Source organism: Natator depressus, chromosome 1 (genome assembly GCF_965152275.1).
Source record: "Natator depressus isolate rNatDep1 chromosome 1, rNatDep2.hap1, whole genome shotgun sequence".
Lineage (NCBI taxonomy): Eukaryota > Metazoa > Chordata > Testudines > Cheloniidae > Natator > Natator depressus.
Genome location: NC_134234.1, coordinates 198,278,832 through 198,305,320, shown reverse-complemented (window position 1 = coordinate 198,305,320; position 26,489 = coordinate 198,278,832). Strand labels below are relative to the sequence as shown.

General features: G+C 43.2%; 1 protein-coding gene across 1 annotated transcript in view; it reads left to right on the top strand.

Moving 5' to 3' along the window:
• The window catches only part of ZBTB20 (zinc finger and BTB domain containing 20), a 617,628-nt gene that overhangs the window by 451,622 nt on the left and 139,517 nt on the right, over positions 1–26,489 (top strand). Inside the window, exon 7 of the mRNA XM_074974219.1 lies at positions 9,300–9,354. The gene's annotated coding sequence lies outside the window, so the exon portion shown is untranslated. The remainder of the gene's footprint in view (positions 1–9,299; positions 9,355–26,489) is intronic.

The window sequence follows — 26,489 nt, the reverse complement described above, 5'->3', positions numbered from 1 at the left end:
TATCTTAAAATTCATTTTTTTCAGTTTCATTATAAAACAATCCACGCATGCATATAAAATACACTTCACTTTTTTATCAAAACATGACTTAACGTTAAAAAATTTGTAAATATTGCTTGTTACTCGTTTCAGAGTAGCAGCCGTGTTAGTCTGTATTCGCAAAAAGAATGAGGAGTACTTGTGGCACCTTAGAGACTAACAAATTTATTTGAGCATAAGCTTTCGTGAGCTACAGCTCACTTCATTGGATGCTTATGCTCAAATAAATTTGTTAGTCTCTAAGGTGCCACAAGTACTCCTTTTCTTCTTGTTACTTGTGCAACTCTCTGCTACTCCAGATGTGAGACTCCATACACAGACCTGCCATTGCCGTTTAAGCTTGACTTGCAGCATACCCTGCTAATATTTTGTCTTGATTGGATAGAGGCAGACAATCGTGAGACCATCTTCTAGGTTCTTTCTGAGTCTTGGCTTCCCTAGCATTAGTCCATTAGGCTGACTTTCATGTCCTGTCTTGTTTGATAGCCCCAGAGCATCAAGTCATTCCCTTACTACATTTCAAGAAGGGATATACTGATCAGCTAGAATGTATTAGACTGAGAAGCGGCCTGTCTGCTAATAGGAACAAACAGAGTTAGAAAGATATGAAAGAAGACTGAAAAGCTGGCCATTTACTCCTTTGGTGTCTGCTTCTGATCCTGTCATTGAAATCTACCAGTATGTCTACACTGGAGCTGGTAGTGTAATTTCCAGCTTGGGTAGATGTATGTGCATGAGCTTTGATTGAGCTAGCATGCTAAAAATAGCAGTGTGGCCATGGCAGCATGGGCAGTAGGATGGGCAAGCTGCCCAAGTAAGTACCTAGGGTCTCAGACAGGATTGTAGTCAGGTGGCTAGCCTGTCCCACCACTCTTACCACCTCAGCTACATTGCTACACTCAGCCTCCTAGCTTGATCAAAGCTAGCGCACATACATCTACCCAAGCAGGAAACTACACCTCCAACTCCAATATGGATGTACCCAATGAGAAAACTCAATGGACTTCAAAGGGAATCATAGAATCATAGAATATCAGGGTTGGAAGGGACCTCAGGAGGTCATCTAGTCCAACCCCCTGCTCAAAGCAGGACCAATCCCCAATTAAATCATCCCAGCCAGGGCTTTGTCAAGCCTGACCTTAAAAACTTATAAGGAAGGAGATTCTACCACCTCCCTAGGTAACGCATTCCAGTGTTTCACCACCTTCCTAGTGAAAAAGTTTTTCCTAATATCCAATCTAAACGTCCCCCACTGCAACTTGAGACCATTACTCCTTGTCCTGTCATCTTCTACCACTGAGAATAGTCTAGAACCATCCTCTTTGGAACTACCTCTCAGGTAGTTGAAAGCAGCTATCAAATCCCCCCTCATTCTTCTCTTCTGCAGACTAAACAATCCCAGTTCCCTCAGCCTCTCCTCATAAGTCATGTGTTCCAGACCCCTAATCATTTTTGTTGCCCTTCGCTGGACTCTCTCCAATTTTTCCACATCCTTCTTGTGGTGAGGGGCCCAAAACTGGACACGGTACTCCAGATGAGGCCTCACCAATGTCGAATAGAGGGAAATGATCACGTCCCTCGATTTGCTGGCTATGCCCCTACTTATACATCCCAAAATGCCATTGGTCTTCTTGGCAACAAGGGCACGCTGTTGACTCATATCCAGCTTCTCATCCACTGTCACCCCTAGGTCCTTTTCCGCAGAATTGCTGAAGATTGCACCCTTGAAAACAGAATTTGTGGGAGGACCACCAATTGACTGCTGGCTCAGTTTGTTTCCATGTTGTAACTGGTTGAGTAGCTGCACAGCACTGAGTTCCTGGTCCATAATTACAGTCCTAGGCACTACAGTAGTACAAATAGTAAATAATAATAATCAGTCTACAAGCCAATATCATTGCACCCTGACATCTGTTAATAACAGGCAATAAGAGGACTGCAGATATTTTAATTATTAATAGTAGCCATTTAAGAGAGTGTGACAATAAAAATAAGTCCTTTTAGATCAGTTTTCCTTGTGCTTTGCCAAGGCACTTTTCCTGATGCACACCTCTCAATTTAATGCAGCATCCTTTGCCAATGCACTTTCACATTGATAGGAGGTTAAAAATTATGTTCTTGGAGTGAACCCCTAATATTAAAGAAGGATCTACCTCTGGCCTCCTTTTCAAGCTGATTGTAATATAGTTTATTACACAGGTGGGCAGGTCAGCACATTGCCAGAAGCATTTTAGGTGGCCGCCTGTTACAGTGTGAGTTATTGTAAAGGAGATGGGAGATCTCACAGGGACTGAGATTTTGCTGGCCATTAACAAAGGTGATTGCAAATAGCAAGAGGTAATTAGTACAGGTTTCACTATACCAGTTTTCCCATCTGCTGTTGGCTACTGGTTTTTGAGCTGATCCCTTCACTCTCTTGTCAGCTACTTGCATGCTCTGTCTTGGATTCTGGATGAAAAGGACATTTAGTGAAAAGGGGCATAAATCAACAAAATAACAATGTAACCTGTAGAAATATGAATCTATGTAGATTAATCCACGTTTCCTAAATTGCATACTAGGTCGTAATTCAATCAAGGGGCAGGGGTCTTGTGACGTTTATGAACATTTATGGATAGCATGAGGGCTCAGATTAAATGTCAGCCCTGATATTCAATTCAGGATCACGTATTATTGTTGTTCATTAATATATAAAAACAACAATTATATCCACTAAAATCCTCAATTTAATTTTGCTGTAATCTGTCTCTGCCCGTGTCAGACACGCAATGAACTTTCTCTCCACCTCAGATTCAGATCATTCACAGGGCTCTATTGAATTTCAGCTCAGAAGGGTCTGGTGTCTTGCGGTTTTTTCCAGACATGGGCTTGGATTAGTTTGGGCCCTATTTGGATTGAGAATGTAATAACATTAGGATTTCTCCATTGCCTTGCCCGTCCTCCTTTGGCACTAAGTTCTATATCAGATACTCTAAGGGTAAAACACATCCAGAAGTGTAAAGGCCATGGAAAGCTTACAGTGCAACTGAACCTTCAGTGGAGTTGGTATACAGCACAGACTGCATGTGGTAGAGCTGTGCTCCATGCCAGCTCCACATAGGCTCTTGGAGAGGGCAGTCTGAGGTAGGCACATGTCCAGTTAGTTCATGATTACCCGTCTTCCCTGTGTAACGGATGTTCAGGAATTGCATCCTCTAGGCCAGTCCAGGCTTTGAATTCATAATAGTCAGCACCTCTCTAGTACATTTCATTTGTTAGATCTCAAAGCACTTTGCAAAGATGGGTAATTGGCATTATTTCTATTTGACGGATTGGGAAACAGGTACAGAAAGGAAACATTTTCAAAAGCTCATTCAGTGACTTAGGAGTATTTGCAGAAGTGACTTGTACACTTAGGATCCTGTGGGCTTGTCTGCATGAAGCAGCAATGTGCACTATGGGGTTGTGATTTCTAAAACACACTAATGTGTTACCACATTGATTGGTCTGTGTAGATCCTGTTGGTGCATGCTAAAAGTTGCCTAGCATGCTTCTAAGTTAAAGCACACTTAGGGAAACTTTATTGTGCACCAGCACCAACCAGTCTACACTGACCAATTAATTTGCAACATGTTAGCACACTTTAGAAAACACACCCCTATAGGGCACATTACCCTGCTGTGGAAACAAGCCCAAAGTCTTGTTGATTTTCAATTATAGGTGGGTTCCTAGATGCCCAAGTCATTTTTGAAAATGAGACTTGGACACCTAAATCACTTAGGTCCTTTTGAAAATTTTACTCGTAGGGCCAGAGTCTGCCACCTTTACTCACACTGAGTAGTAACTTAGACCACAAGTAGTCCCGTGATTTAAATAGGACTAGTCACAAAACAATATTAGAGGAAAGTACTACTCAGTGTGAGTAAAGGTGGCAGAATCTGGCCACTGGGAGTTAATGGCAGAGCTAAGAATAGAACATGGTGTCCAGACTCCCAGATCAGTATCCTATTTACTGGACAACAATGCCGTGAAGTAGTGGCCATAGAGGCATTAGTGGCATGACCCACATCTTGCTGGTGAGTCAGGAATTTGATTTTATCCCCTCTCCCCGCCGACCACCACCACCACCACTCTGGGCCCTTATGGAAAATCCTCTTACATAAGCTTCAGAGAGGATGAGGGTGGTAAAAAGTGAAATTCTGCTAAGGTTAGTAGCAGTGGCATTTCCTTGGGAATTGTTAAATAATCCTAGGAACTGGAGAAGGAGAAGATCAGTTGGTCGTCTTGTACACACCCACCACATATATTGATTTTGGGTTGAAAACACTTGTCATTAAAAAGAGCAAGGATAATAGTGGCATATGAGTCAGAGGATTATTTTATTTATAACATGGAGTACTGGAAAGTAAATGGTCAATTTTCATAGATTTTATTTTTTTACATGTTATATAATAGTGTGTCCTGGAGAAAGCTGCTGTGTTAATTCAGTGTAATTAGGTTGTGTGTCTCTAGTGACAAAGTGTGTCTCAAAGTGCCATATAATAAAAAGTTACACCCTATCATTTTAATGGGTCAAATTCTACTCTTAGTTGCAATTAAGTCAATGAGGTTGCAAAGACGTAAGAGAGTAGAGTTTGGTCCGCATCTCATATGTTTTCTATACTTATCCAACATGGAGTGAATCACAGTTTCCTGAGATACATCCTGTTTTTTCACTACTTCACATGGAAAGTTTTATTTTTATATTTTGGACATGATTTTAAATCAAGCGCCTGGACCCCTTGTGATCATTAAAGAGTTTATGGCACTTTTGGCAGAATGTTAGCCCTGGTGACTTGCCAAATTCCAATTTAGGCCTAGTGTAATTACTCATCTAAAATTTCCCTACCATTTTCGTTGGATATAGTGTTCTTCCTCACTTCTTCTACCGGACATGTTGGTAGTGTTGCTATGCACTGGTAAACAGGCATTGAGTGTCACCCCAGAACTGACTGCCTTTCAGTAGTTAGTGATGTGATTTTTGTATACATTCTCTGTGGCCTAATTCTGCAAAAGCCGATGAATATCTTCTGCAAAATGGTGAGATTCCCAATTAAGTCAATGCTCAGTACTTAACTTTATAAACTAAGGACCCAGTCCTGTAATTTGGCATTTTTTGGCATTAAAGTTGTTACTGTAAATGATGCAAGTAGCAACACCTATACTTATAATGGGAAGTGTCAGCCAATCTTAACACCCTGTTTTCAGTTGCTTATAACTGCCAAACTTTAAGAATTTGGGCTGATGTTTTTTTCATTTTCAATTTCCCTCCTGGAAAATTTCAGCAAAAACAGTTCAGCCATTTCTCAGAACAACATTAGGGAAAAAATACATTATTAAAAAATTACCATGGTAAAAGATTCTTGCAACGGTTTTATTGAGAAACTCTTGTGCCTCTATGCTTGGATTAGAGACTTGAAGTGTGGGTGGTCAGCCTGGTGTCAGGGATGTGCCTTTTGCTACTCCTGTGAAAAATCTACCTAACTTTAACCAAGTTATGACACTTTCAGTTCGCATCTATTCAGTAGGGTCTTGTTAGAGGTTGTCAATCAAATGCTTCTGTCTACACTGAGGATGCTCCATCCCAGGGCTGCAGGGGCTGGGCAGGACTTTAGGTTGAATTACTGCTTCCTGCTACTGTGGCTGTTGCCATACTGGACACAGAAATAGAAAGCAGGGAGACTGTATCTCCTGTGATCTCAATTCTCACCATGTTGACGCCCAGTCAGCAAGGACAAGGAGGAGGAATGGAGAGGGGGTGGCAGCTCCAAGCACAGACAGTGGAGAGGGGATGGAGGGAAAGGGACAGGTCAGTACACTGGGGAGGGGGAGTCTCCCAAGCCCCCACTGCAAAACAGCACACCCCGCCACCGACAACTTAGATGGAGGGGATAGCTCAGTGTGGGGGTACAATGTCCTTGATACCCCCCCACTGCAAAAATCAACCCGCCTCCCCCACTGCTTGCAAGCCAGATGCTGAGGAAGTGAGTAGGAAACCTTCCAGCTGTGCTACTGCTGCTTCCCTGACCCCAGCTTCGCCCCCCCAATGCCCCCCCCCAAAACCCTCTCTTCCAGCCCTTCCCCCCTGCATATGCGGTCCACGGACGCAGGGCAAATGGACGGGTCTGTGTGCCCTGGAACTGCGCTGAAGGGCCAGGGTTGGAAGGGGAGTGGAAAGACACAGTTGGGGGGGGGGGGCAGAGCCCCTATATGCTCCCCAATCTCCACCTTCAGATGTGATGTCACAAGGTCACAAATGTTGCTCTTATGCGGCGGCTATGTTGCCGTTACCAAGTGGACCATTCACAGTAGGGACAGTGTTCCCAGGGGAAGTGTTCTCTGCAAGTGGTGATTGCTCTAAAAAGATGTTGCTGCAAGTAAGTTTCTACTGTATCAATTTCCCAGCATTCCATTCTGCTGCTGGGAGGTTCCACTTGACCCTTTTAAACTCCCCTACTAGGATACCAATTTGTTTGATGAAAGGATTGCCGCGCTCCTACTGATGGACATCTTACTAGCACTGTCAACGTTTTTTCATCAAATAGTAATTGAAATAAAAAGTGGGTTTTTTCTGTCAAAAATGAAATCTTTTACTAAAAAAATTAATTGGCTTTCAGTTTTTAAAAATTGGCTTTGAAAATAGGTTTACCAAAAATCACAAATTTTTCTTGTCAAAAACAGTTTGTTTTTCATTGAAAAACAATATAAAACATTTTTGCAGGAAATTTCAGAGAAAAAAAGAAGAACCCTGAAAATGTTTTGGAATTTCCCATGGAAAAAAAATTGGTGTCTGCCAGTTATAGCTTGAATTGCAACCCTTTTTCTATAACAAAACTCATGCTCCTGAGGTCGCTTTGTTCTTGACGCCTATGCTAGCCAGCATGTTGCTGTTCCCGGGATGGCCAGCCCAACTGAAGCTGTATGCATCTTGCTAGCTGGCCTACAGTTCCAATGATTCTTCTCTACCCTGGAATTCTCTCTAGCTATTCCTTCCCACTTGCTAGCCTACCTGCTTCTTTGTTCACTCCACCCCCACTACTCTTCTCCCGGGCCCAGAATCTGCTGCCTCACCCCTCCTTACACATCGGGTTGCTAGGCGTCCGGTTTCCGACCGGAACACCCAGTGGAAAAGGGACCTTGGTGGCTCCAGTCAGCACTGCTGACCTCGCTGTTAAAAGTTTGGTCAGTGGTGCAGTGGGGCTAAGGCAGGCTCCCTGCCTGCCCTGGCTATGTGCAGCTCCCCAGAAGCGACTGGCATGTCCCTGCAGCCACTAAGCGCAGGGGCGATCGGGGAAGCTTCCGCAGGCTGCTCCAGCATCAGCTCAGCAGCTCCCATTGGTTGGGAACCGCAGCCAATGGGAGCTGTGGGTGAGGTGCCTGCAAGCGCAGGCATCGCGCATAGCCGCCCGGCCCCTAGGCGGAGGGGTCAGGCGGCTGACGTTCTGGCCACTTCCAGGAGCAGCGCGGAGCCAGGGCAGGCAAGAAGCCTGCTTAGCCCCCCTGCGCTGCCGACCGGGAGCCACTTGTGGTAAGCGCAGCCCAGCCGGAGCCTGTAACCCAAACCCACTTCCCCAGGCCTAACCCCCTCCTGCACCCTAACTCTGTCCCAGACCCCGCACCCCAACTTTCTGCCCCAGGTCGGAACCCCCTCCCACACCTAAACTCCCTCCCAGAGCTCGCACCCGCTCCTGCAGCCCAATCCCCTGCCCCCACCCTGAGCCCACTCCCGCACTCCAAACCTCTTGTCCCCAGCCCCACCCCAGAGCCCTCACCCCCAGCTGGAGCCCTCACTCCCTCCCGCACCCAGCTCCCTGCCCCAGCCCAGGGCCTGCTCCTGCACCCCCAGCTGGAGCCCTCACCTCCCCCTGCACCCCAACCCCCTGCCCCAGCCCATTGAAAGTAAGTGAGGGTGGGGGAGAGCAAACGATGGAGGGAAGGGGGCTGGAGTGAATGGGGGCAGGGCCTCAGGAAGGGGTGTGGCAGGAGATGGGGCAAAGGTGTTCAGTTTTATGCAATGAGAAAGTTGGCAACCCTACCTACACACACACAATTGCTGCAATGCTTACCTAACTCCCAGTCCCTCCCAACAGCAACACCAACCCGCTATTGCTCCTTTTCCACCACCATCCCTCCTTCATATTCCTTAATATATTTTTAACATACATTCAGGAAAGAAGGGGAGTCTTTTGTTGGCTAGGGAAAGCTAAATAAGATTCTCTCCTCCTTATCTTCTGAGAGTAAATAGGTTTCCTTATAAGCACCTCCTTTTGCTTTACTGCTGACGGTTAGTTTGGATTTAAAACACACTGGAATTCTGTGCTCTTCAAACCATCTCCATGAAATGATACTTCAAAACATCAATCTTTTGTATAAACCTTTGCTTTCAATCTCAAATAGGAACAGATCATCCATTTGGAACAACTCATCAGAGTAGCAGGGTTTGACTCATTTTGGTCATTAATTCATTCCATGTTAATATGTCCTGGACGATAGGTTTACAGTATAGCTTACATAACATACATTGGTAAATCCAAATACATAACATACATTGGTAAATCCAGAGACTCTTTGTTATGCTAAGTGTTTAGACCACCAGAAGGCAATAGTTCCCCCAAACATTCTCTCTTGAAGCAGCGATCTCTTTTCTGCTAAGGTAACACATCAGTTTTAGGCCAAAGACAGAATAGACTGACATACCACTATCTATCCGCAAAACAAGCAGCTGTAGTGTAAGCTTCCTTACCACTCTGCCCCCATAATGTACCTCGCCTCTGACCTGCAGGGACTGTATCTAGGGCCAAGAAGAGGAGTTCAGTCTCTGTGGCCAATTTAATCCTTAACCTCTCTGCTGAGACTACTGACAAGGAGGCCAATTAGTGCCGATTATGGTGGTGGGCTTTGTGAAGAGACCACCTGTCCACAGGGACCACCATCTTATTTCACACAAGCAACTGAACAGCCACCAGATGGTAACATCACTTAATCTCTGCTGACTTGGAATGGATTCAAACTAGCATCCTAGGGATGAAAGGCTCCCTAGCCTATTATCAATCCCCTGAGCTATCCAATCACCTGGTTCTGATAATTTCTGAGCTTGTAAGGTTTATGTGATCCACGAAGTGAAAAATTTATTTTTTCTGCAAGAATCCCTGTGGCTCCTGGGTGTCTTTTTTATTTTGGTATAATTTAGCTTATTTATACCTGCGTTATTCTTCATGCTGTTTTTCCTGTTTTCCTCTCAGATCCTTGAAGATCAGTTTGTGCTCTTCTCCTGAAAGAACCTTTTCTGTGTTTCATGTAAGTACTCAGCATTTTGTACCTTTCAGCGACAAGAGTCATGCGTTTTATTCAGGGCCCAGTCAAGCAAATCTGAAGCCCCTGTGAAGTATTTTATAGGTTTCTCTGGCTGCAAGGCTCAGTATTCAGTGTGTATCCTTGTTCTGCCCAGTTGTCCCAAACTTCTGTACAGCATCAGCTTGTAAGATTCAGAATGGTTCATTTCCACTGTGTGATGGGGAGAATAGGGAGCATGTGCAGAAGTGGTGTGTGCATTTCTGGATTGAATTAGGGAGGCAATGGATGGAGGATTCCTGTTAGAGATGGTGAAAGCCTGCCATGATTTCTTAATGGGTATTATCCCATCCCAGAGCTCTCATTCAGCACAAAACAGCTTGTATTCCACATCATCCAGGACTGGAACAGGTACAGAAAATATTTCATTAGCATTTCAGCCTGTGCTTGCTGGGATACAGCTTCATGACCTGGAACGCCTGCAACTGCAAAGTTGGCAGCAGTTTGTGAACCCTCGCTGCTTATATTGACACCAATGTGTATGACTGACCATTAGCATAGTTCTCATTAAGTCTTAGTGTATGTAATATAGTTTCTGTAGCATGCCCCAACAGCAGCGGCGGCATGTGGGGGGCACACATGGGGTCACGTGCCCCTCCAGATTTCTGCCAGGGTTCATATGCCCTGCTGCATACCACCAAAACCTTTAAATCGGAGGTTTTCAAACTTTGGGGCACACCCCCTAGAGGGTGTGGAGGAACGTTCAGGGTGGGGGGAGGAGGGGGAGTGATTATGCCAGACGGCTTGGGCTTCAACCCGGCGGGACTAGGGAGAAAATGCCACCTCCACCCCGACTCGCCTCTTTTTTTCTGGGTTGTGGGGTGCAAACAAAAACTGTAACTCAAGGGGACATGGGGGGCTCTGCTCCAAAAATTTGAAAAACTGCTGCTTTAAATTGTGGGGCCCCCCACTATCAACAGTTACGGGTCGTCTCTGTCCAACAATGCTAGAGTTAAAAAAAAAAAAAAATCTATCAGTGGTTTCCTTTGCAAACCTATGCTATGCATGGCTTTTCACTTGGGCTTGGTTGTTGGTATGTAAGTTGTCAGCTCAATGGTTTTTTTCAGTGAAAAAAATATTGCTTTACTCTAGGGAGTTGTTTTTGGAGATGTGGGGCAGCAAAAATGTAAAAATTCTCATGGTTTGAGGTTTGCTTTTTACAAATTTTGCCAAGTTCTAGGATGTGGTGTTTTTTTAATTAAACAAGTTTACATTTTCCCAATATTTCATAATACATTGGCATTGTGAAATCTAGTGATTCTATAAAACAGTAAGACTTCTTAATACAATATATAAGGAACCTTAGCACTGCCAAGCAGTCATAATTGTAACAGGTAATTAGAGATTATCTTTCGTTCTGGCCTAAATTTTCAAAAGTGTCCGCTAACTTTTTGCGCCTCAGTTTATGGGTGCCAGACTTGAGACCCCTTGAACCTGATTTGCAGAGGCACTGAGAATCTGCAGCTCCCGTTGACTTCAACTGAGATTGACACCTCTGAAAATGGGGCTCAAGCTATTTTAAATGGGAATGCAAAATTACTGGATGTTGAACATTTAGGCCTAAAACTCCAGATCCAAACTTTGGGGGTTTTAAGATGTGTTCTACTTTTTGCAGCCTAAACCCATGTCCACTACTTGTTCAGTGGAAAACAATTGAACGTTAAAGAACTGTCTGGAAGAAAAACAATGTAACAAGCAGCTCTTTTTTAATTTGCTGGAAGCATTTATATCTGCAAGTTTATACCCAAGTTGTTATTTGTTTCTGGGAATTTTTTTCAAAGTAGACTTAAAAAGGGAGTGGAAATTCTTAATTTCTTCAGGTGTGTGCTGAAACATTCTAGCACCCTACAGAGTGTTGTTTGGTTGGTATCAAACATTACAACATGTGACTTATATAGGTAGGAGTATATGCATATGTGTAGAGCTCCTATTTATATTAGTGGCAGTGCCAGGCTTGTGCATCAAGGAGCACAGAGGCCTTCAGAAGTGGAGTATGGCTTACATCTAATGTGACATTTATTTGACTGAGTAAGGAAATAGATTAAAGTCCCACCAGCCCTTTCCCATCATGTGTTGGTCCAACAGGGGTGGTTCAGAATGGCCCCTAACAAATCCTGTTATTCTCACTGCAGAACTTCAGAGTATCAGTAGAAAGTATGAATGATGCTCAAAGGCTTCAAATGTGTACATTTATGTTAACCCTTTCTGCATCAGCAGCCATTTATGGAAACACCAGGGACCACATGGCATCAGCATTTATTGTAGCTGACCATTTCATCATTGTTATAGTTTTGTAATATAAACTAGCTCTGTGCTTCAAATCCCACTCTGTCAGTGACTTACCATGTGATGGTGAGCAAGTGATTTCCCCTCTCTAAGCCTCAGTTTCCTAATCTGCAATGCTAGAGAGTTGCATGCTTTTTTCTGTCTGTAGACGGAGTTTGTTGCACACACCGAGGTTCCTTTCATTTCACCTCCCCCCCCCCCCCCGCCAACACCCTCTCATCGCTCTCTATTTCAGGGACATATATAGATATTGAAGACTGTATAATTTTTAATTTGTTAAATTATTTCTTTTCTTTCTTTCTGGAAGCTAAATTATTCAAGGTGTAGACACTTCAATTCCGTTGGGACAATGGGCAGAGCTGAGATGGGGGTTGTGTTATGCCGGAAGGTGTTAGTGACCCTTATATCTTTTTGAATGTCCTGCTCTGAAAAAGCCATTTATTCCAGAGCTTCATGAAGTCCTCTGCAGTAGAGTAACGGTGACCTAAAGGAAGCTGAGGGGCATCCTGTTGACCTCATCATAGATACGAGAATCATTAGTCAGATGGTCAGTGATATTGTGTCAAAACACAACTGGCAGTGTTCCAGACTGCTGGTTGCCAGTGTCCGAGCATGACTGTTCATTATATCAGACAGATGATACTAAAATAGTCTCTGATATCCATATGTGTGTTCCATGCTGCTGGAACTTGCTCATCAATTAATTATCCTATAGTCAGCATGCTGTAGCATAGAGTGGTGTACAAATGTCTGCTAATTATCACTCTCAGCACTTCTGTGAAGTTTGTTAGTATCATTATCCCCATTTTACAGGTGAGGAAACTGAGACAGATAGCATAAGTGACTTGCTCAGTGCAACACAGGAAGTCAGTGATAGAAACAGCACTAAAAATCAGGAGTTATTGGTTCCTAGACCACTAGACCACATTGCCTCTCACAAGTGTCACATAATCTTTCTTGACATGAAAACAGAAGTTCTCACTGTTGCATGTCTGGAGTTAATGATTATTCAAGATTGTCAAAAAACAGACTCAATAGGAATTATTTAATTAAAGATTATCAATCAGAAATTAATTTGTCAATATACAGAATACAGAAAAAAGAGAGACATTACCACCCTTAATGTAAGATAAAGAGCTGGCTCTGTCTGTCTCTCCTTCACTGCAAACTGGTGGGATGTGCAGTTTCATTCCCCAGCTAAGTTCCACAACTTCTGTCATTATACAGGGTTTTTAGACAAAGAGACCCTTCTTTGTCAGAAATCCCCTGCCAGAACCATATGTTCTGATGTCATTTCTTATGTTCTGATAGGATTTCCTTTAATATCTGTGAATTCTTAGTTTAAGAACATAAGAATGGCCATACTGGGTCAGACCAAAGGTCAATCTAGCCCAGTAGCCTGTCTTCGGACAGTGGCCAATGCCAGGTGCCCCAGAGGGAGTGACCAGGTAATCATCAAGTGATCCATTCCCTGTCGCTCATTCCCAGCTTCTGGCAAACAGAAGCTAGGGACACCATCCCTGCCCATCCTGGCTAATAGCCATTGCTGGACCTATGCTCCATGAATTTATCTGGTTCTTTTTTGAACCCTGTTATAGTCTTAGCCTTCACAACATCCTCTGGTAAAGACTTCCACAGGTTGACTGTGGGTTGTGTGAAAAAATACTTCCTTTTGTTTGTTTTAAACCTGCTGCCTATTAATTTCATTTGGTGCCTGATGTATGTGTGAGGGTAGAATTATTTATAGCTGAGAGGACTGATGTTCTTCAAGGTAATATCTTTCCGTGAATCTTTTTTCCCCCCATAAGCATTCTTCCCTATTGATTTCCCAATAGAAAACATTTGCTGTAGCAATCATCAAAATATCTGGAGTTCTATGAACATGGAGGTGCCAAGGATTATTAGATATAGTTTAATGCACAGAATTCCTGAATAGGGTGACTTACAGATTTAGAATCGGTGTATTTAATAACAAACTAACTTTCAGCAAATTCAGGAAATGTGAGGCAGACCGAATGCACCAGTAACAGCCAACAAAAGCTGTAGCAATGGTCACAACATAAAAAACTGCTGGAAAGCATCTTTCTGTTTCTGAGAGTTGTTGAGCATTTAGATACACTAGCACTTTCCCAGTATCTGACAGGAGGATATGACCATCTAGGCCAACTCTCCTTAACTGTGAATCAGTGAAAGAGCATTTGGATGACAAAAAGGCTATAGTATAACAAATCTTACATTTACCGTATCTAGTAATCTTCTTCCTGAAGTATACCAGGTTGCTTAATAAACTGATATACAAACTATGCATGAGAATCACTCCATCCACCTCTGAAATTAGAGGGGAATTCTTTGGAGGGGAAATGGAGGATCTGCTTAAGGTGGATGGTAATACTACACAACGTTTTGGGATAGAAAATGAAGAGTACCTTTCCCAAGTACTGCGTATCTTCTGAAGAGAAAGAATGCTCTGAAAAGGGATCAACATGAGCAGACTCTCTTAACTTGGCATGTGCAAAGAGAAGAAATGGTGAGAAGCAACAAATTAGAAACAGAGTAAAGGTTCTATACTGGGGTGTGTACAGAAATCACATCATATGACTAAGGCGGCACTCCAGAAATGAAGGGCCTTAAACACAAGAGTCATGACCTTAAATCGAATTCTCCACCATAAGATGTAACCAGTGAAGGCACTTAAGCAACAGGATTACCTGAGAAAACTGAGCGTTGTGAAAAAAATAAGATGAACCTCATGATTTTCTGCCTATTGCAACTTAGTAAGACGAGATTCTGATAATCTGGCCAGGAAGTCCTTGCAGAAATCCCCTCAAAAGAGGGAACCAATGTATGCTCTAGGGTTTTGGCTGTATTGTTAGTTCAAGTGCAAATTTTCAAATTGTTTAATGATTGATAATGGCAAATGCTAACTAGAAGTCAATGTGAGGATGAAAAGTAGAGACAGACTTGTCAGTCTATGTAGTTTTATAGACTGTGAAAATTCTGAAACCCCGGGTTGTGGGGCCCAAAACTGGATCTGTTGAACTTGAATGAGATTGAACCTAAGGGGTGGCCTGGACAGCAACTAAGGATAAGGAACCCTCCGATGGTGCTCCCTTGAGATGTTGTTGTATGTTCTCTCTCATACAAGTAATTGAATTTATTGAAGGTATTTGGATGCACAGAGACATAACAGGCTACAGCTGCAAAATCTGGATCTGAATCTGGAAAATTCAGGGTGGGTAAAGATTTTAGATTTAGGAAGGAACCAAAGGAAAAGAGAGATTTTTTTGTCTCTGTCTTCTCGCTCCCTCTAATTTCCCAGTCCTCATTTATTCCACACTGGTACATTCATTACTAGACTCAGATGGAAGAAGGCCACTTGATGAATCACTGGCAGTGCTGCTTGCAGCAACCTAGAGATCTTCCATCCAAATATTAAGCCTCGTTTGTTAGAGCTGATGGGATCATAACGCCAGGTGGTTTGACTGCAGACCCTGTTGTAGTTTTCAAGGTAGTGCCTTCGATGTAGTGGGAAATTATCTTGGTGAATCTGGCATGCCTGTTGTTGTTCTCTACCTATATTGTCAACCATCGCACAATGAGATTCCACACTACCACCTTGAGTACGTTGGTAGTGCTGCTGTTACATTTTTACAGACCAAAAAACTCTGCTTCGTGCAGTCAGTGCTGACTGATTTCATATTGTACACCTATCTCTGTATAATTTATACTGTAGACATGAAGCAAAACAGAGGCAGTAAAGACGAGTAACACTGAGTGCTGGTTACCATGAAAATCCCAATTTGCAGATGTAACTGCCTTTACTGGAGCTCCAGATCTCACATCTGGGTGCTCAAACTGGCACTTTTACACATACCCACTCAAAGACCTAAGTGCCAGACAGAGACTCAAAATTTATTCTGGGTGTCCTATATAAGATACCATATTTACAAATTAGTTCTTAAGAATCTTTCAGCAATTTCCTTTTCCTGTCTACCCCTATTGCTTTAAAAAAAAAAAAATCCATCTGCCTTCTGGCTGCCTATATACAATCAAACAGATGCACACATCTGTATGTGTGTCACTGATGATCCATTTGCAAACACACTTGGTGACAGTTGCTTTATTTAGAGGCTGGGAATAGGAATCTTAGAGATGAAAGATCTACAGCATATAAAGAAACAATGTTTTCTTCTCCCCAGTTTCCAGTTCACTTCCACTTCCTTCTTTCTCTTTTTTTCTCCCTCATGTTTGCACTCAGTTCATACTCGGGGAATACTTTTTCAAATCATTAGTGCGCCCACCACGCAATACCAAATTTTCTGAGGACAACCCAATGGCAGTTTTTTCTGGTGGTACCCACAGGTCACATGCATGTCTGGTTTTGACCCATCTCAACAAGCAGATTTCTGTCTTTTATGGCATCAACAATGTCAACCCTGTGATTCCTATTTTTCAATTTTTGACTTGTTAAGCAGATGATAGACAGCTTAATTCTTTAAGCAAAACCTCCCATGCTAGAGTAGGCCAAACCCACAAAATAGAAGTCAGACACAGATTTCAAACACCATACCATTCAGGGTTGTTCATGTCGATAGTTCTGTTTCAGCCACTTGTAAAGTTGGAGGCCATTTGTAAAATTTGAATACGGATCTGGGTTCAAATTCAACTGCACCTTTTTATACACCTCCCCTGTCTACACACAAAACAAGATGATTAATGTAACTACAAAGCAAACTACTGCAAGAGCGAGATCAGCTTTCAGATATCTGGTATAATGTAGGGACTGCAGCTGCACTATAAGATTTCTTCTTTTGCTTTTGTATAAGGATGCATCACAACATCTAGCTTTTATGGAACCTGTGTGTCCCTAACAGTAGGATATCTGGTACTTTTCACACACTGCAGCATTTACAAGAGGGCACATTTAACAGTCCTGGTTTCAGGTCTTCCTGACATTGCTCCAGTGTAAATCAGGAATAATTCTACTGAAGCTATTCCAACATAAAACAGGTGTAAGTGAAATCAGAATCCTTTTCAGTATCCAGTAATGCATGCCTTGCAAAATTCCATTTGTTTGCTCACCTCGGGAGGGTTAATTTTGTTTTGATAGGCAAGTGAAATCTCATTTGTTGTTTTTCATTGTCTTTGTGGCAAAGGGCAGGTGAGCAGATTTTGAGCCTTAGCTGGTGAATGTTCATGATGATTTTGCAAAAGTGTGCCTAGTGCCTTACAATAGAATCAGAGACATCTACCTGTACATGAGAGTGCCTGGGCACTTGCATTTGCAAACCCTTAATGTATGTATCAGTAATGAAAATCTTAATTAAGAAAGCTGCATCATTGTCCATGAACACTCTTTCTTTCTCCCTGTGTGAAGTCCTTTGTGTATTGAAGCATCTACCTGGCTGAGACAGACAGAGCCCTCAAAGAGCTTGTCTGGCAGATCTTCTCTTGATTATTAACAGCTAGCAAATGACAAAGTCTCAGTCTCCTTTTGTCTTGTTACTGAGGCTCAGAACTGCAGAACACATAATGTACAATAGGGTTGGATGGTTGGTTGGTTTGTTTTTTCAGTGTTTTTTTAACTTGATTTTATTATGTTGGTGGGGCTAAAAATCTGACACTGTTGATCAGAACTAATTTAAGTGGCTCATAGTTCCCAAAATTTGAAAAGAGGCCCTTTCACACACACAAGTGTACCTTTGCATTTAGAAACAATACACTTAGACCACATGATATGCGCGCACACAAAAATTATGCTGATGTAATGAGGAGATTGAGATTTTAATCTCACTAAACTCAGGAAATTCAGAGTTAAGGTTCCCGCAGCAACCTTACCTCTGCCCCTGTAAACTGTGTTCATTACAGTGAGGTCTCTCACTGATCACATGCTGCGTGCTGGGCAATGTGATATACTACTTTTAGAAAAGACGGTAAGGTGGGAAGGAACTGTTGTTTTTTCTATAATCATATTGTGGAGATTTATTTGCTAAGCACCAATAATGTGTTTAGTGCCGTTCAGAACACACACACAAAACTTCATAATCTAATGGACATATAAGGCCAAAACACTGAGGTACATACAGAGGCAGATTGTGCCAACCCTGTGTGACAGCACAAATGGGAGAGAGGGCATCAAGAGTCTCTCTCTCCATCCCTCTCTCTTATTCACACACATATATTTGCCCCTATGCAACAGCCAGGAATAATTGCACAGCTTGTGTCCAGATGGGCCAGATTCTCCTCTCACATACACCTTTTGTAATTCCATTGACATCAACAGTTTCTCTTGATTTTCACAAACAAAAGAAAAATCAGGCTTAGGAAGGGTAAGGACTGTAAGGGTCTAGCGTCACCAACGCCACTACTCTCCTTGAGGTGGGTAGGGAGCAGCTGTATGCACAGATTAGTAGAGCTCAACCCCACACCTAGGGCTTGTCTATACTTACAGCTAGATCGGCACTGCTGTGATCAGTGCAGCGGTGTCGATTTAGCAGGTCTGGTGAAAACCCGCTAAGTCAATGGCAAAGCGCTCTCCCGTCGACTCCTGTACTCCAGCTCCCCAAGAAGAGTAAAGTTAGTTGGCGGGAGAGTGTCTCCTGTCGACACAGCACGGTGTAAACACCGCGGTAAGTGGATCTAGCTACATTGACTTCAGTTACTTTATTCATGTATCTGAAGTAGCGTAACTTAGATTGATTTACTGTGGTAGTGTAGATAAGGCCAGAGAGCAGTGCATGTTGCATTCTTGCAAAAGTGTTGCAGCTACCATTCACCCTTGGAAGAGTTACCTCCACCTGAAGGAGGAATTCCAGCTGAGACCCTCAGATTGTCCAGTGGCTGAAAAGCACAGTTTGTCCCACATTGTGTATCATACATGGGCCCTTATATTGTAGGAGTGAGAAAACAGGATCAGGAATCAAACCCAAGTTATCTATCAAATCCAATCTAATCTGTTTTAGGTATTACGAATATACCCATCACTGTGCTACCACACCATAACCACAGGTTAGTCCATGAGGTAAGAAGTCAAAATCTAAAACATTTCACATTAAATTAATTATTAAGGGGCTGATTCTCACCTGCCTGGCACTTTGCTTTGTCATTTATGACTGTATAAAGTGAATGCAAAATGCCACCAGTCTGATCTGATACTGTTTTACACCCATGCAAAGGTGTAAATGACAATGGAAAATAAGTCTCAAAATCTTCAAGATACACCATTACAGAAGAGCATGAAGCCTAGAAGACCTGATATTTTCAGATTCTCTCCAGCCAAATAATAAGCCTGCTCAGTTTTCAGACAACATCAGGGTTATCCAGATCACTAAGCCATTTCTTTTCATGCCCTGAGCCTTTTAGTTGCAACTTTTTATGTCAATAATTTATGCATCCCAGCATGCACTTAAAGAATGTACTTATTATTTGATTTTTATATGCTAGTTTTAAAATGTTATAAACTCTTTCAGAGATGACACACTAAAAATTTATAGAGGGGTTTTGTTACAGGAGAAAGGATGGTGCTGGTGATTGCTCACCTAAGTAATAGTTCCAAGTTCTTTAGAGGCTATATAAATTTTCTGTCTGATAATTCAAATTCCTGGGGGAATTTTGTGCCAAAAAGTTAAAAATTTTGCACACCATATTTTAAAATTGTGCAAAATTCTGCATCTTTTGTTTTTCAAAATAACACAATATAATCACTCCAGTTTCAATTATTTTGGTAGTTTATTTCCAAATACCTGTAAGCAAGTATGTCTGTAACAATACAGACAACAAAAAAGATTCAGGAAATGGGGGGGGGTTACAAATAGATTACTACTTAGGCATATGAATACAGAACCCCCACTCAGCCACCCCCTGTACTCCTGTCCCATGTGGCCTTGCACTCCCACTCCCATTCAGCTCCTGGCTCAATATTGTCACCCCCTAGCTTCTGTGCCTTCATCCCAGTGTGTCCACTCCACTACCCATTCTGAACCCCAGTCTGTGTGACACCCCCCCAGCAGCCCCATGTGCCCCACTTTTTCCGTCCCCCCATATTCATGCCTCCTCACCTGGGCCTGTGAGTAGGGCACTGTGAGGAAGACTGCTTCTGCCCTGTCCCTCCCCATGGCTGTTTGCTCTGGCCTGTGAGACTGCCCTCTCTTCTGGCACCACATCAGCCTTTGGTGAGTGAAAGGTGTAATTGCAACTTGCCTTCACCTCCCCATCAGAATAAATTATTCTGGGGGGAGGAATCTGCAGGGGACATTAATTCTGCACTTGCGCGGTGACACAGAATTCCCTCAGGAGTAAATAGCTTGCAAGTCTAACTTCAGACCTCCTATTCTTATCCTTCACACAATTCAGTAGATTCACTAATGGCTACAATCTGAAAATCATAACACAAAGCATATAGGAATCTTTAAGGCAGTAAATGCTCACTTAGCTATTCTGAAATGGTAATAACTTTGTTATTTCAAAACCAAATGCTTTCAAACATGGCAAAGTTGCTACTTCTCTTTCAGGACTATGTATATGTCAAGTTTGATATTTTAAAACAAAGCCATATTTTAATTATACAAGCATGTTTAAGGGCAGAAAGCTTATGGAAAAATTAACAGCAGGAAATTATTTTTTACATACTAGGATGACTCAAAAACGGCTAACTGGATTTTTGTGAAACTTTCCTAAAAATGTCACTTTTGGATAGAGACAAGGCATGACCAAGTGTCTGACCAAAAGGTAACTATTTTGGAGTAGTATAAGCAACTAATGGAAGGGATTTAGTATGACAGTCTCATCTCAAATTCAACTATAGCATAATTAATATGATAGTGTAATAAAATGATAATTTGCACATGCATAACAGCATCCTTCTGTGATTCTCAAAGCTCTTTACAAAAATGTAATGAATTAAGCTTTGTCACATCCTTGTGACTTAATGAAGTGTTGTTATTCACATCTTTCGAACAGGAAAACTGAGGCAGAGATATAAGGGACATGCTAAAGGTCATATAGGAAGGTAGTAGCAGAGCCAGCATTAGAACCCATGTCTTATGTATCCTCATCCTATGCTTCAAAGTCCAATTCTATTCTAAAACACAACTTTCTAAATATGACGTAGTGGCGTTCCATATTTATTGTCTCTCACTGATTTCCTTATCATATATGTTCAGTTTGAAAGTAAAGAGCTGTTCTTCTTTGAATGATTGTACATCTCCATTCCACTTCAGGTATGTTCATGCCCAGTGCACTAGTGTTGGAGATTTTCCCTTAGAGGTACCCGTCAGGGTGGCGCATGTGCCCTCTGCTGCCACATGCTGCTGTGGGATGGTATAGTTGGCACTCGTTAACAGTTGATCTTTTATAGTCTTAATGCAGTTTTCTGCTATTAGGTTTCCTTTTTTATTAGCGTACTTACTGTACACTTCTGTTCCCACTGGTTTGGGATACTGACGTCTAGTGCCAGTGCATGTTTCAGTCCCCAAGCTTCAAACTGCATTGGATGCAAGGTGCTGGTCAGTGACCCTAATTCCAGGTTTCTGAAGAGCCTAGGAGAAACTCACATTAGGGACAGGCGCCAAATCTGCAGGGACTTTAAGCCCAGAACTAAAAAGGATAGGGAGGTCACACTAAAGCACCTTCTTATGGAGGCAGCTTCCACTCTCAGAGCATTCCGGTTTGGAGAGGGCACCAGGCGCCTTTACTTCACCTACAAGTGCTTCTCCTGTCATGACAGAGTCCTGTCTCCAATCTCCTTCTCCAGTACCAAAGAAGAAGCACCAGAAGACTTCATCAAGGGACCCATCATCCAGAAGATTGAGTTCCCCAGCGCCAAAGTCCAGGAAACAAGCTGGGAAGAATGTAGAGTATAATCCTGCCGAGGCAGTCCCTGGTACAGATAGCACCTCAGGTAGGGTCATTGACTCTGGCGCCGGTACCAGTACCAATGATCTCTAAGGATGCACCATCTTATTCAGCAATGCCATCATCTTTGGTTCAGAAACAGCTGCAAAGATTCTCCCTGTGCCTTCAGTGCCTGAGGCATATGCCATGGCATGTGATCTCTCAGTGCTGGCTTCACCCTTGAGGTTCAAGGAGAGATTAAAAATACTGGGACTTTTCAGCTTAGAAAAGAGAGATAATGTGGAGAAAGTGAATAGGGAGGTGTTATTTACTCCTTCACATAATACAAGAACTAGGGGTCACCCAATGAAATTAATAGGCAGCAGGTTTAAAACAAACACAAGGAAGGACTTCTTCATACAATGCACATTCAACCTGTGGAACTCTTTGCCAGGGGATGTTGTGAAGGCCAAAACTATAGCAGGGTTCAAAAAAGAACTAGGTAAGTTCATGGAGGATAGGTCCTCAGTGGGCCATTAGCCAGAATGGGCTGAGATGCCGAGAGTGTCCCTACCCTCTGTTTGCGAGAAGCTGGGAATGGGTGACAGGAAACAGATCACTTGATGATTGCCTGTTCTGTTCATTCTCTCTGTGGCACCTGGCATTGGCCACTGTTGGATGACAGAATACTGGCTTAGATGGACCATTGGTCTGACCCATTCTTATGTTCTTATCTTGCCTGGTACTGACAGACACTTTCATGGATTTGCTGGCTACGAGAGGTCTTCCGACTCATGTTTATCGTCTGAGTCAGAAGTTCGATCTTATGTGTAAAGGCCATATCATATTAGCCATCACTTTCTTCCAAAGGGCTTTCACCCCTGGTATTCAGTAGAACTTCTGCATTGGACTGCTAGTAGGGAGCCATGATCAGGAAGAAATTGGTCTCTTGTGCCATATCAATGGCTGTATTGGAACTTATAGGGTTTCCTCCAGTCTCCAGATCCTGACCATACCCTCCCCTTCTACATCCTCCACCAGACATCGTGAAGCTGCACTTCAAGATCTTCAGGAAGCTGCTCCTAGCACTGAGTTTGATACCAATCGTAGGTATTCTGCGTCAGTGAATCCCCCTTTGGAGAAATTGGGGGAAGCTCCACCTCAGCCAGCCTTGGTTCCTCCTCCTTATCATTCGAGAAGGCAAAGTCTGGTGTTTCCTCTTCTCACCTGAATGGTTACAAAGCTCACTAGGACCTCTTAAAGAGGGTGACGTCCTTCCTAGATATACAGGTGGAAGTAGTTCAAGAGAACTCACACAGATTGGTTGATACCTTGGGATCTGTGGGCCTTGTCAAGTGCCACTCCTCACAAATGAGGCTACTCTGGATCAGAGCCCACAAAAGTATTGTGGCAAACGCTATCTTCCCTGCCTCTTACAGCTAAAAGGACTGAGTAGAGGTCTCCTCATTGGGGTCTGTACATTATTACGTGCAAAAGAGAATGCTAGGGTCAGTGGGCATCTGCCCGAAATCAAAAGATGGAAAGAAGCTTGAGAGTTTTTTTGGCGGAAAAGCTTATTCAACAGCTGGACTACAACTCTGGAATTCTAATCAGCAACCATTGCTAGGACATTATGATTTCTCCTTCTGGGACACAATGTTTTATTTATAATTTTTTATATTTTTTTCCAAATACAACAAATATACCAAAATACCAGATTCATCATAATACATAAAAGAACTAGAGAGGGTTAGGATAAAGAGAGGGGATGGGAAGCAATGTATCTATCTTCAGGATCTCCGTTAATCGTAGACCTCTAAAAAGTCAGTCCAAATTGCTTTGAATTTTTCGGGCATTCCCTTTCTGCAGAATGCCAGCCATTCATTAGTTGCAAGGTCAGCCATATCACTGATCCAGACATCAACATTTGGTGGAGATCGACTTTTCCATTTTTGCAGGATTAATTTTTTAGTGACCAAAGCTGCCCACTGGAACCACATCGCCTTGTTACTAGGTAATCTCTGGGACAATGTTGTAAAATTTACCAAGAAGTTCCTAGAGGAGGCAAGTCAAGAATTTCTCACAGTAGTGGACGAGAGAAAGATGGTGGCTAAGACCTTGCTTCAGGCTGCATTGAAGATTCTGGTGCTAGAGCCATGGCACTGGCCATTACATTGAATAGATGTTTGTGGCTACAGTCATCGGGTCTCCCTCAGGAGGTCCAACAAACCATTCAGGATCTCCCTTTTGAGGGACCAGTTATTTTTTTCACAGCAGACTGATGACAAGCTTCATCGCCTTAAGACTCTAGTGCTACACTCAAGTCTTTGGTTATTTACACTCCTTTCACAAAGAAGAAGCAGTTCCATCCACAACAGTCCTGCTATTATGCTTCCTTTTCACCGTGCCAGCAGGACCAATCTAAGAGGAAAGGGGAAAGTTACAGAAGGACACCCCCACCACCTCCTTTTTCATCTACTGCATGCTCATTCAGACAGACTGGGAAAACTAAGCAGTTAGTTTTATGTTCTTGTCAAGGGAAGCTTTCCAGGTTGCAGTTTGCCAGCCTTTCCCTACCCCTATTTTTTCTGACCGGTGTGACAAAATACCTTGTTTGTCTCAGTAGGCTGAGTCCTTTTTAGCCTTGGAGACTGAGATTTGGGGCAAGGTGAATCATTATAGGTGGCACAGGGTCCTGCTACTCCTCTCCTCAGTCAGTCCCTTGTGCTTGTTTTCATTCCCTTCTGGAGAGCGAGTGCAGCCTTCCTACTAGGAAGGTTTGGTGTCTTGCTCCAAACAGCCTACTGGCAGCTTCCCTGCTCCTCTCACTCCCCCACTCCTACCACCCAGGGGAGGGTTTAAAAAGGTCCCAAGTAGTTGGAGTCAGCTGAACCTAATTGGTTCCCTAGCAACCCCTTTTCCAGCTGAACCTTATTGCTCCATGGTTCTCTCTCCTCAGTGGATGGGGAGGGGCCTTTTAATCCCTTAGGAGTAATTACTACCCCCGCTTTTGTAGCTGTTTGTCCTGGTTTTACCACACTGGCTGTCTCATTTCCTAAGTGCTTGGACCCATGTCACTACAGACCAGTGGGTCTTAAGCATGGTGGAAATGGGATACATGCTTCAGCTTAGTTCTAACCTCATCTTACCCCCCCTTCCCCATCCCTTCTCAGGGACCGTTCTCATGAGAAGGTTCTCCTTCAAGAGGTACAATCTTTCCTCCTGTTGGGAGCCATAGAGGAAGTTCCTCCTCTGCACAGAGGAAAGGGATTTTATTCTTGTTATTTCCAAGCAAAAGGAGGTCTCAGACCCATACTAGACCTTCGAGAGCTGAACAAATACATAAAGAAAATAAAGTTTTTGCATGGTCACTCTGGAATCCATTACCCACCCCCATCCCCAGATCCTGGTGTCCTTGACTTAAAGTACACATATTTTCATATAACAATATACCAATGCCACAGGAAATTCCTCAGATTTATGGTCAACCAATCCCACTATCAATTTGCAGTCCTGCCATTTGGAGTATCTGTGGCCCCCTGGTGTTCTTACAGAATTAATGGCAGTGGTGGCTTCATTCCTAAGGAAATCAGGAGTTCACGTGTTTCCATACCTGAATGACTTGTTGGTGAGAGGACAGTCCAAGAGCTCGGTGATATCCAGTGTGGCCAAGATCCAGTCCACCTTCGATATGTTGGGATTGCTGATCAACGGCGAAAAGTCAATCCTCTCACCTATTCAGAAAATAGAGTTTATAGAGTTTATTGGATTCTGTGGGAGGCAGGGCATTCCTTCCACAGACCAGGTTCCAGATAGTACTGGATATTTCATTATACCTAAAAGCCCATCCTGCCATGACAGCACAGAATTGCCTCAGATTTCTTGGGCACATGGACTCATGGATTTATGTGGTTCAGAATGCCAGGCTGTCTCAGGAAGCTGCAGAACTGGCTGAGCTCAGTGTGCTTCCCAAAGCGCCATCCACTGGATATGCTGGTTCAGGTACTCACAGAAGTCTTCGCCTCTTTGAACTGATGGATGGACCCATCCAATGTATGTGTGAGAGTTCCTTTTGTTTCCCCACAGCCAACTCTGACTCTGGTTACAGATGCTTCTGCCCTGGGTTGGGGAGCCCATCTGGGAACTCTGGAGACTCAAGGTCTCTGATCTGGCCAGGATTTAGCTTTCCATATAAACGTGAGTGAGTCAAGAGCCATTCATCTAGCTGGTCATGATTTTTTCTTCTGCATCAAGGGAAGGAATTTACTAGTTCATACAGGCAATGCAGTGGCGATGTCCTGTGTGAACAGACAGGGAGGGGTCAGATCATCACTTCTGTGCCAAGAAGCAATACTGCTTTGGGAGTTTTGTATTGTCACCTCAATCTACCTCAAAGCCTCCCAGCTTCTGGGTGTTCACAACAGTCTGGCAGACCAGCTGAGGAGATCATTCCTCAGTAACCAGGAGTAGTCTCTCCATCCAGATATAGTCAGTCATATTTTCCAAATCTGTAGCATTCCCGTTTGCAACCTGACACAATAGGAAATGTCAGTTTTGTTCATGAGCAGGTCACCAGCCCCATAAACTCACCATGGGCTCTGAAATCAAGCTCAGCTTTCCATCTCACATATTATCAGTAGGTAACACGTTCTATGTGCCAGCTTATACCCTCAGTTACAGGTGTACAACCCACTGTCTCCAAATGTTGCCCCCAGTTAAACCTGTGCATACGCCTTCCCATCCATCTCCCACTACCCAGCTGAAGGCTAATGAGGTTGAAAAGGTGATCCTGAAGACATGACCTGAAGACTGTTGTTCAAAATATCATCAAATTGGTAACTCAGAAACAATAGTTTATTGGCTGAAACCTCTGCCAGTGATTTAATATAATCTCACCGCTCCTTGACTTGGGTGAGGAGCTGAGCTACAGAAATCTCTGCTCTGTTACTTTATATGTTTCCATA